Source organism: Silene latifolia, chromosome 9, assembly GCF_048544455.1.
Source record: "Silene latifolia isolate original U9 population chromosome 9, ASM4854445v1, whole genome shotgun sequence".
NCBI lineage: Eukaryota > Viridiplantae > Streptophyta > Magnoliopsida > Caryophyllales > Caryophyllaceae > Silene > Silene latifolia.
In genome coordinates this window covers 170,252,774-170,264,885 of record NC_133534.1, presented here as the reverse complement: position 1 = coordinate 170,264,885, position 12,112 = coordinate 170,252,774, and the positions used below count along the sequence as shown (strand labels likewise).

Below are 12,112 nucleotides of genomic sequence, written 5' to 3'. Positions count from 1 at the left end.
TTTGTGGGAGATTTTTCCGGTTAGGTAGTCACACTCCCGATCGAGAAAACCACTCACGATATGTTCATGTGCAAGTGCGACCTGAAGACACCTTGCATTGAGTGGGAGATTGTTGTTAAAACGGACAAGAGAATCGGTAACACACCCTTGTAGAGTACAAGCAGGATATTGTTGGGATAAGGACTTATCCACAATTGTGTGTTATAATCATCGCACAACTTGTCTCGGACAAGTGGGAGATTGTTGGAGTATTTGTCCTCCACAATAGTGCGAGATAATATTATTAAATCTCATTAAGGAATATGCATGGGATATTCATTGGAAATACTAGTCAGCTGATCAACGTATATCGGTAACGGTTGGCCAACTAGGGTTTGACGTTACTGTCGTGAGACGGCGGTGTTCAGCTGATCCCTTTCGGTCACACCTAAAGGAACGAGTCCCAACACGAAAGCTAATTAATTGTATGAGATACAATTTAAATTAGTCCCTTGATAAAATGACTAAAAGATTAGTCGATTAGATTGATTTAGAGAGATATCGAGTTGTGAACTCGAGGTGAGGAAATTATTATTTAATTATGCGATAATTAAATAAAAAATTATTTGAGACGAGAATTAATGATTAAGCAACTAATTATTAAATTAGTACTAATTGACTAATGTGATTAGTATTGGTACGTAAACTATATGTGTAGCGGTACACATATATTTACGGAGTGATTTAGGCGAAATTAATTGGAAGCATTTAAACATGATAGGATGTTTAAATAAAATTTACACGTATTTGTGCGACAAATATAAGAACCAAAATGGACCCGTAAATGGGACATTGGACCGTGTAAATGGAGTGTAGTGGATGATTATAGACATAATCATTTCACTTTACTTGTTGTTTCTTCCATAAGTCATCTTATGATCATTTGCATATGATATAAGATTGGACAAAAATAAAAACAAGTACACTCCCTCACTCCACCAACTCCCACCCGGTTTTCCTCCTCTTTATGGACCAACAATTGCTCATTTTTACACACTATTTCATTTTGTGTATTTGCATGTGAAAAGCTTGTTGGTCTTTCTCTCCAAAACCATAATTTACTAAGATGTTAGTAAACAAAATTATTACTAAGATTGTTAGTAATATTTGCATATTATCAAGGGTAATCTTATTAATATCTAGTTAATATTAGTAAGGTTGTTGGGTACGTTCTTGGGTGCTTAAGAAAGGAGGTGTTTTATTTTGGGACACTTGAAGATGGAGGATCTTGCCATTTATTTTAAGCTCAAGAACAACCAAGATGGGTGATCTTGGTTGTGCCCAAATACTACCATTTCTCAATGTAAGGAAAATTGTTTTCATCTTCTTTTATATTAATATGCTTTTATATTGCATGCATGTTACATAGATCACATAAACTCAAGTTATGAGATAATTTGACATTTAATTAGAGTGTCTAATTAGGATCTATGAACTTTCAAATTTAAATTAAATATTTTTAATACATAAATGACAAATTGTATGTTGTAAAATGTAAAAAAAAAATTTAATATTTTTTCATTCTCTACAAACCGAGACCCATCTTGATATATTTTTCAACAAAAAATCATATTTTTCATCCGCTTACGTAAAATGTTTTGTTGAGAAGTCGTTTTTTTGTAAAATGTTAAGTCAAACACAACAGTTTTATCAAGTAATAATTTATTAAAAAAACTCATTTTTAAAAGTAAATTTTTTTTTTTCTAAAGTTAGGTGAAACATGCTCTCAACTTCTTTTAAAAAGCAAGTGTTATTTTAGAGCACTAAAATCAAAGTCAACAAAGAAGGAACGCAATTCCGGAATTGATTGATTCGTGACGGAACTGAACTCTCCTCCATACACTTCCTAGTAACTTTGGAAAAAAATGTTGGATCCAAATATGGCCCTACTCTCTCTCCTCCTACTACTCCCACTCTCACTCCTGCTCCTCCTATTCATCATCACCCGCCCCCGCCCCACGCGCGTCCCTATCAAAAACCGTCACGCTCTCATCACGGGCGGATCTAGCGGCATAGGCCTGGCCCCGGCTCACCGTTTCGCCGCTGAGGGTGCACGTGTCACTATCCTAGCGCGAGACCAATCTAAGCTGGACGAAGCGAAGCAGGCGATTCGACTCTCCACCGGGGTAGACGTCACAACCCTCTCGGCTGACGTCAGGGACTTTGATGCGCTTAAGAAAGCCTTGGATTCTGTGGGTCCTAGTATAGATGTGTTGGTTTGTAATCAAGGTGTTTTTGTTCCAAAGGAACTTGAATCTCAGGCATTGGATGAGATTAGATTCATGATTGATGTTAATTTGATGGGTTGTTTTAATCTCATTAAGGCTGCATTGCCTTTGATCAAGTGTGATCGGGATTCTCGTGGCCCTGGGTCTATTGCTATTATGTCGTCGCAAGCCGATCAGGTAATAACTTGTTATATCCGTCTTAATTTGTGTCGTCTTAGTTGAATGCTGTTGTCATATTATGTTTGTGTTTTTTTTTTTTGAAGGTGGGGATATATGGTTACACTGCTTACTCGGCTAGTAAATTTGGTGTTCGGGGCTTGGCTGAGGCTTTGCAACAGGAAGTCATTGCAGACGATATCCATGTGTCCCTCATATTCCCTCCCGACACCGAAACTCCTGGTTTGGAACAAGGTTTGCTACCTCTATTCGTTTGTGTTGCAAATTAGTTAGTATGGAGTATTATTGAACCAGCTATCGTAACCCACTACGAATTAATTGTTGTTATGCAGAAAACAAGTTGCGCCCAGAGCTGACAAAAATCATAGCAGGGTCCTCTGGCATGATGAAAGCTGAAGATGTTGCAAAGAAAGCTATAGATGGCATCAAAAGTGGCCGTTTTATCATCCCTTGCAACTTTGAGGGCTTCTTATTGTCTATTGCAACTGCTGGTTTGTCCCCACAGACATCATATCTCATGGCATTTGCGAAGTGATTTTTTTTGGTATTCTACGCATTGCAGGCCTGTTTTTCCAATGGGACTGGTATAGAAATATAGACAAGTGGCACTCGAAAAACAAATAGTGAGTCTACTGTCACTTGGTTCATATTTGTTACTTTTGAGTTTTGCTGGATCTTCTCTTTTTCATTGTTTTCACACCCCCAATTGACTGTTCAATATGACAAACCTTGGTCATCCGATTCCAAATAATTTTGGGTCTGACACTTTGTTATTGTTGTTGTTTGTTACGAGTCTTTGGATTAATGATTTAGTTTCTTGATAGTGATTGGCATTGAATAGATGGATATCATCATGGCCAATTCCTTAATATAACTTGAGTTCAACTCATTTAAGTTCGATCTTCGCTCATGTACTTACTAACCCAATAACCTCAAAAGAATAACTGCCCCATTCTGACTCATTTATTATGAGACCATCTCATATGAGAATTCGTGTACATGTAGAGGCAAAAGCAAAAGAAAAGAGAAAAGATGAGGAATTGGTGGTGGGCTGATGGTGAAGGGAGGAAAAATAAGGTGGTGGGGAGCTATAACTCGTATTTGTGGATAGTGCATTATTCTCAGGGAGGTGAATAACTATGAACGGGTGTTTGGTAAGGGGTATAGAGGGAAGGGTAAGTGAATGGAAAGTAATCGTTCCTTTTGTTGGTGTATGTTTACCCCATTTTTCCACTCTCTTTCCCTTCTTTACCCTAAACTTCTCAACCTCCTTTCCCCCCACCCCTAGGGTAACCTATTCCCTTAGGGTGTGTTTGGATTGAAGGATTTGGAGGGAAAAGAAAGGGAGGGAGAGTAGAGGATTTGAAATCCCTTGTTTGGATAGCAAATAAGGGTGGAGGGAAATGAAGGGGGAAAGATTTAGAGGGATCTATTTTCCCTCTTTCAAAGCAAATCAAAATCTCTTCACAATAGGCAAGATTTGGAGAGAAATTGTATTCAAACACCCACACCCCATTTCCCCTCCCTTCCCCTTCCCTCCCTTTCTCTTCCCTCCTTCCCCCTCCCGTCCCTTTCCCTCCACTTTTGTTATCCAAACACACCCTTACTCTCACTACCTCTTATATTCCCCCCATTATCAGCACCCACCACCACCATGACACCATCCATCACCACCACCGCCCTAGGACCGCTACCGCGCTGTTGTCGGCGCTCCCACTACCCTACCAGTCGTACAAGCCACTTATGCTCCCCTATTAGAAACTCACCCCACCCCAACAACCACCACAAAAATCTAAGAAAACCGCCGCTGGCGATTGGTTAGGGTGGTGTTGATGGTGTAGGAGAAAATGGGTGATTTGTGTTATTTCCTTTCTTTGAGCAACCAAACAAGGATGATAAATGGGGTAATCCTTTTCCTATACCTTTTTCGATTCAATTTCCTTTCCCTTTAATTTACCGAACGCCCCCCCCTCAGTCTATTGTTTCTTTATTAGGTAATTATTACCCTCTTTTCCTACATATCTGGCTTTCTCCACCACTATTACCTCCTCATTTTTGAATTCTATTGCCGAAATAACAATTACCATCATTCAAAGCAACCCCTTGGAAATTGGGTAGAGGTAGAGGTCGAAGAGTTGTTCATTCCTAAGCATGTTTCTGTATAAACTATCTGAAATCGTGCTACTTAAATATGGTTACTTTATACAGGCATTCGCCACTTGATGTATTTTTCATTTAGTATTGCATAAATCATAAATCATAATCAATTGTTTTTTATTTCCTTGATTTAGGATCTTGGAGAATGTTCAGAGACTGAAGAGTAAAGAAGTTGCAGATTTCCGACTTTGTAATAGATGCCGTGTAATATTTGGCGTTCTTTGTTGAAGTTCAGTTATTCTTCCACAATTTCGAACCTAGATTCCACGGACTCTTGTTTCGGTTTTACTGATTTCTCAAGTAAGCTTGAACTATAGATGAAGAATTTCGAACCTAGATTCCACGGACTCTTGTTTCTGTTTTACTGATTTCTATTCAGCTGTCCAAATGTGGAACTGTAAAGTGAGAACAACTGAACAAGTAGAACATATGTAGACTTTTTTTGCATTTAATAAGTGCATTGTGCTTTTCTGAATAGTATTATCATATCCAGAAGCTTTCAGCTGATATTGGCTAGGGAAATGGCAATTCTGATATTATACCAACCAAGCCCTGGCGGAACAGCTCACTCTGATCATGTACATTTTTCGGCACAAGAATTAAGGAAGAACAGTGACATTTGGTGTTAATTGTTAAGATGTGAGTTAATTAATCATAGTAGCTACAAATAGATAAAAAGTGAGATTTAAGTTGGGAGACCCTGAGCTCTATCGAACAAGGAAAGTGGAGTAACAATTACATGGTTGGTTAAGAGCGAGTGCTCCGTAATAGGTAATACTCCAAACAATAACTTCTTATGAAGTAGTGAGTAACATTGAGAATGATGATGTTCTGTATTGGTCACAAATTCCTTCAGGAAGATTCACAATAAAATCAGCAATAAGGTTAATTCGGAATAAATTCAATGAGGCACCCGAGTCGTTTTGGAAATTGTCGTGGAAAACTTGGGTCCCTCAGAGAATCCGGTTGTTTCTTTGGCTTTTGTTGCATGACCGCATCATGTCAAATACTGATAGCTAAAATGCCGGTTGTTGTTATTACTAGGATTATACCAAATTAACAATTTATAAGCCTAACTAAACTCTACTAACTTCAAGCAATAAGGTAGTAAATTGGTAAGCTAGGGTCGAACCCAAGGGAAGGACTTTTGAACTAAGGACTTGAATTTTAAACTTTATAGCAACTAATTAGGACTCTATGAACTAATTAAGACACTAACCATAATTAAGACTTACTAATTAAGTTTATCCACAAACAATGATTATGAACAATGGTTAACATGTAGTATGTTTTGAAGTAGCACAAAGAAGAATAAAGATGCAATTTTTATCATAGAAGCAAAACAACAAACACTAGATATGCAATAATCAAATATGGGAAAGGGCTTGATGTAATTCTCTCTTAGTAATCCAACAATGATAAAGTTTGACTCTTTTCTCTCTCTATTGTTATCTATCCAATACTATCATCTCAAGAAATTGACAAACACAATTAAACCATATACGTGAATCCTTCAATTCCAACCACAACTCATTAAACCATGAATGAAAACTAGAACTAAGCATGAAGCTTTTGCCAAGAGATGTAAGCTAGAATCAAATCCTACTAGATTAAACCATGCTAGCAAGAAAAGACATGTAATTTCCTACTTGTTATATGAATCCTTTAAACCAAAATCAACATACAACAAGTTTGCTCTAAACAATTCTAGCTAGATTAAACCATTTCTCTAGAATTTGCAATAGTTAGGTAAATAAGATGCAAGCGTGATCAATTCATACATTCATCTACTCAACATAAGAATTTAAGAACAAAGGAAAGAACAATAGATAAATTGAGAGAGATTTAAGAGTCTTAAAACATCAAAGTTCGATACTTTGATCAAATTACATCAAGTTGAAAGTTTAGCCTTCCATATCCTTAGGGGAACCCAAGAAATGTGGAAAGATTGGCATCCAAAAATTCAACAAAAGATTACAACTTTCACCCAAAAATACTAAGTCTTTCTTTTATACAAGTTTTTGAGATTATTCAATAATGAGATGATAAACTAGGTCTTCAAAACATGAACTATATATAGGGTTGCACTTCCATCTAGGTTAAACATGATTTTGGGCTTCCACGAAATGATTAAAAACGGATGATCAATTCTTTAAGGGCGAGGAGGACGCAGACTGCGTCATCCACCGCAGGCTGCGTCAACAGACGCAGGCTGCGTCCTGGACTGATCTCCGCTCCAAAATTGCTCTCTCTTTTCACGATCCTTTCATCAATTGGCCTCCATGCTTTTCACCAAGGGATGTCAACGCCTATGCTAGCTCGTGTGTGACCGTCTTCACTTTATTGCTTGCTTAGGAGTGTGGCTAGAGGCTCTTGCTCGGGATTCCGAACTTTCCTCTCAAAGCAATGCTTCACACATGCATTAAAACTCATTAATCACGACAAACAATGGGACGGGAAGACTAGCTCATTATTCCGACAAAAAGACCCTTAAATTAAACCAAACTAGGCCTAAGAAGGCCTTATTGACTCGGCACTATGGACTCTATCAAACTCCCTCACACTTAGACTTTTGCTCGTCCCGAGTAAAACTCAAGGAAGGCATTTGGGCAAGTCTAAAGGCGAGTATAGGGGTGAATGATCACTCTTCCCTTTCCACATCCAATTTATGTCTCCCTCATGCACAATCCACCAATTAAATGAAAACCTATACTCAAAGTTTTTGACACTTACTCTTCACTCACTCCCCCTCCTTATATCTCCCTCATACAAAGACACAACACACCACCAACTCCGACTCATTCCAACTCCACCCTTATTATATCACCAATAAGAGATGGCCACTCTCACCTTATCCCAAGGTGATAGCAAAGTGGCCTAGGCAACTGACACGCCTAAAACGTCGCTATTTAAGACGGCCAAATTAACAATTTATATACCACAATACGTACTAATTAATACTAATTCTAAACTAGTAAAGTAGCAAGTAAAAAGATTGAACCCAAGAGAAGGGGGGTTTTGCAATGGTGAATTTAAAAGAACAACTAGAACAATTGTGACAAATTAACAAGTATGTAAAAAAGGGGGAATTTTTGGTTTGGTTTTCAAAGACACAAAAGGAAACTCAAACAAGAGTAATCAACAAGTAATCAAACAAGCAAGTTTTGAGATGGAAATTTATCAAATTTAAAAGAGACTTAATCCGACTCAATAAAGTGAGGTACTTTAGTTAGTAAAACCACAAAATAAATCCTTTAATTATATATTATCACCCTATTGTGAAGATTACTCTTCTAAATCTCCTTAATAATGGTCAAATGACAAGGAAATCACACTTAATCAAATAACCCAACTTATCAATCCTACCAAGTAGAAATCACATACATTGGTCAAATTAATAAGAAGATAAAAGCACTAGAGATTCAATAGGGGTAGTTAGACACAATGAAATCACGATTAATGCCTAATTACAAGTTAATCCTTTACTTGCTAATTAGGCCAAGAAGAAATCACATTCATTAGCATAATAACAAGGTGTTGCAAAGATGAGATTACAAGGAAATCACACTTAATAATCCCAACAACAATAAATTAAGGAACTTGATTAATTAAGCAACAAGGAAATCACACTTAATTACTCAATGTAAACAAGGATTCCAAAATTCAAACAATAAACACAAAGGATTAACAATGATAATGAAAATTAAGGAAAGATTAAGTAGTCTTACAACCAAAGATTACACCTTTGAGCCGGATTAAGATGAGGAGATTAGTTCTCCATTGTAGATCTAACCCAATAAAAAAGATGAATAATTCCCAAAATTACAACTTGATTAATTAAAAATGAGCATAAGATGTCTTAACCTAGAGGAAAACATCCTATATATAGTCTAACATAACCTAATAATCATGGGCTTAACATGGGAAAAAACCGTAACACAAAACGGAACAAACCCAGAAAACTCGCACCGTGCGAGTTTTGGGGTCTGGAAACTCGCACCGTGCGAGAAAGGTCCTGGAACGCGTTTTTCAATCGTTGCTTGCTTGATCCTTGGAAGGCTTTCTCATGATGTTTCTTCAATGTTTGTTCTTCACCCTTCCTTTGATGCTTCTCTTGGTCTCTTGGCACCTCATTCTTCATTAGAAAACCATGCTAAATGATAAAGCACTCAGAATTGGTCAAATGACGTTAAAATTGTCAAAAACCGTTACCAAATATTACCAAATGAGCTCCAAATGATGGCAAACAAGTGTAGAAATAGGACCTCATCAAACACCCCACACTTAGCCCTTTGCTCGTCCCGAGCAAACTAAAGTAAAGCTAATCACCGCTAGGCTAAGAAAACCGCATGGGCACTCCTAATTCCCCTCACTTCTCTCACACTTCCTTCTTATATCATCCCTCTTCTAAAACACATGGTCACTTGTCTTCAAAGTTCCAACAAGTAAGTGACCCAAAATCCTCCAAAGCTTACCTCTCTTCCCTCACTCGCCCTCCTTATGCCATCCCTCATTCTAAGATGATCCTAGTCCACCGATTCTTCATTACCAACTCTTCACCAACAACTACTCTCCTTATTTCTCCCCCTTATCACTCCGCTTGGTTCAACACAAGGTCACCATATTCATCAAAGCAACTCCTAACCAATCAACTAGGCAACCTCAAATTCCTCCAAAATGCTTCTCAATTCATTCATTCAAAACAACACAACTCAACATCTTCATTCACCAAGTGCATCAAGCGCTAATTAAAGATTCGGCCTCAAACACCCCTCACTTAGCCTTGATACACTTATATCCTACCCTTCCGGCCTTCTAGAGCTCCACCACTTATGTCACCAACATTAAATGGAAGTAGTCATGTATGTGACATGATTTCAAGGCTTCAAAGAGTCGACAATATTTTTCAATTTTTCCTAATTCTCTCATTTTGCCTAAACCGCTCTTTCGGGTTTTCGGTTTAGCTCTTTTCCTCACCTCTACTCTCGTGGCTCGCACTCTTTTTTTTCATTTTGCCCGGAGTGCCCTTTCGGGTTTTCACTCCGGTCTCGGACACTTTCCCACTTTTGCCTAGGATGCCCTTTCGGGTTTTCATCCTACCCGGGTTTTCTTCTTTTCTTTTTTTTTTCTCTTTTTTTTTTCATTGTTTTGAATTGAAATACGATGCATGCAATGAATATATTACAATATATACATGACGTTACCAACTCATGCCCACCCCACACTTAAATCATCACTTTGTCCCCAAAGTGTGAGGTGAACACCCTAAACCCGCTCAAGAGTGTGAGCTTGAGGCACCTTCACTTCCCGGAGGTCCTCCCCTTCTTCTTGATTCTCTTCTTCTTCGAAATCTTGCCATTTCGGCTCTTGTTTCATCCACTCGAGTCTCACCATAGCCTTGGTATTGGATGGGGAATTGTTGCATGTGTTGGGCATTCATGGCCGCCACCATATCAAAAGTTGTGTTTTGGACATAACGCACTTCTTCTATATCCTCTTGGTAGTGGTGGTAGCGGTTCTCGGTGATTCCCCACCGGGCATTCTCCGTGAGTTGAATTTGAGAGAGACTGGACTCAAGGTTTGTTACACGGTTTGTGATATCCGATTGCCATGTTTGGAAAGCCGAGTAGTTGAATTGTGGTGCCATGAAGGGATGTTGTTGTGGTGGTTCTTGTGGCATGTGAGGTGGAGTGAAGTGGGGTTCTTCAAAAGGAGCATTTGGCATTGGTTCATCAAAAGGTGCATCAACATGTGGCATGTCACCATGAGTTAGAGCTCCCCCCCCATTGTGGTTGCTCTCCACCTCCCTCATTGTCGGGTTCAACTACATGGGCTCTATCAACCCAAAGGTCCACAAACTCGTCATCGGGAGGCATGTAAAAGTCTTGGCCACTTCCCCAACCCAAGGGTGAGTTGGGGGGACGGGGTAAGTACATGTAATACTTGTAGTTTTTCCCACCCATACACCAAATCACTAAGGGGGCGATTCGGTCCACAACCTCAAGCATGTTTTTGTCAAGAATTTGTAGTCCATGAGGCAACTACCCTCAAGTGTCCATGCATTAGGTGGGAATGGTACACCCGTTTTTGCCATAATCATCTCAATAATACCCCCGATAAAAATGGTTCCCTTTGGTTCTTTTTGCAACTCGAGGCAACCTTTCACAAACAAATCAACCCAATCCGGTATCCCCCTCCCCTCCGGGGTCATGGACCAAAGGCATTGTAGTTAGAGGTAGTTCATCTTGGTGGGTTGGGTCATGACCAAAAAGTTTGTGTTAATATGACGGCTCAAGATGCGCAAAATGGGGTGGGGAAGGGTTGTGTTCTTTGAATTTCCGTGCCTCACATCCCCCGTAATATTGTTCCAAAATTCACTCAATTTATTTTTGTCAGTGGGTTCATTTATGGGGGCTTTAGTGATGTGGAGGGCCTCCCTCACTTGGTCATAAGTAATTGTGTGGGCAAGTCGACATGCCCGGAACTTGATTCCCGGGGTTTTATCCCTCCCCAACTTCACTTTCTCCAAGGCGGAGAGAAATTCAAAGGTAACACCTCTCCGGGTGTGGGCGGCTTGCCCGATAATAGACTCTAGCCCGACCTTTTCTAAGAGCATTCGGGTCATGGGAAGCATTCCCAACCCGATAAGGACATTTTCATCAAGAAATTTGGTTTATGCTACGGTGGACACTGATGCAAAATTTTTCCAATTTTGGAGGGCTTTGTCACGGAGGCCCTCCTTTCCCGAGTACTCATTATCATCAAAAGTCGAGGCTCCCTTGGGTCCTTGTGAGGAGGAAGCCTCGAAAGCTTTACCTTTTGCCATTCTTACACCAAATTTTTCAGAAAAGAACCAAGTTTGGAAAGGATTTTTGGTTGAGGCAAATGAACAAACACCTAGTATGCACTAAAAGAGTGATGTGCTAACTAGTTGTTTGTTGAATAAAATGCACCTCACAAGTATAGAAATTGTTTAAGGGCTAAAACAACAACAATTAAACAACAAAATTTTCGATTTTCACTAAGTAAATTCGAAATTTTGGTAACTTGAAATGACAAGAATAAGAATAAGGTTTATACCTCCCTTTGATTCTTGTAATTGTTATTGGATGATGAATACTACACAAGAAATCTCCCAATTAGCCCTCTAATCCAATTGCAAACCCAAAAATCTTCAAAGTTGAACACGAACAAACCCTAGGCCGATTTTTCATGACTGGTAAGGGTTGATTTGCTGCAAATTTCCGCCCAAATTGATGTTGGGTGATAAAGATTGATGAATATTGGAAGTTAAATGCTTGAATTTGATGATTTGTGAAGGATTTGAAGGGTGATTTTGAGTGGGTTAAGGTTAGGATGAAGAAAGAGAGTGAATGTTGTGAAAATTGGGGAAGAACAATGGGGGAAGTTGAAGGAAATCGTGCTGGAAACAGGTGGAATTTGATTTTTCGCACGGTGCGAGAAATGGACCCTGAAAACTCGCACCGTGCGAGTTGCCTGCTGGACTCCGT

At 39.1% G+C, this 12,112-nt stretch overlaps 1 pseudogene; it reads left to right on the top strand.

Moving 5' to 3' along the window:
* The first annotated feature begins 1,838 nt into the window (after positions 1 to 1,838).
* On the top strand, positions 1,839 to 3,068 carry LOC141600203 (3-dehydrosphinganine reductase TSC10A-like; annotated as a pseudogene).
* The last annotated feature ends 9,044 nt before the right edge of the window (positions 3,069 to 12,112 follow it).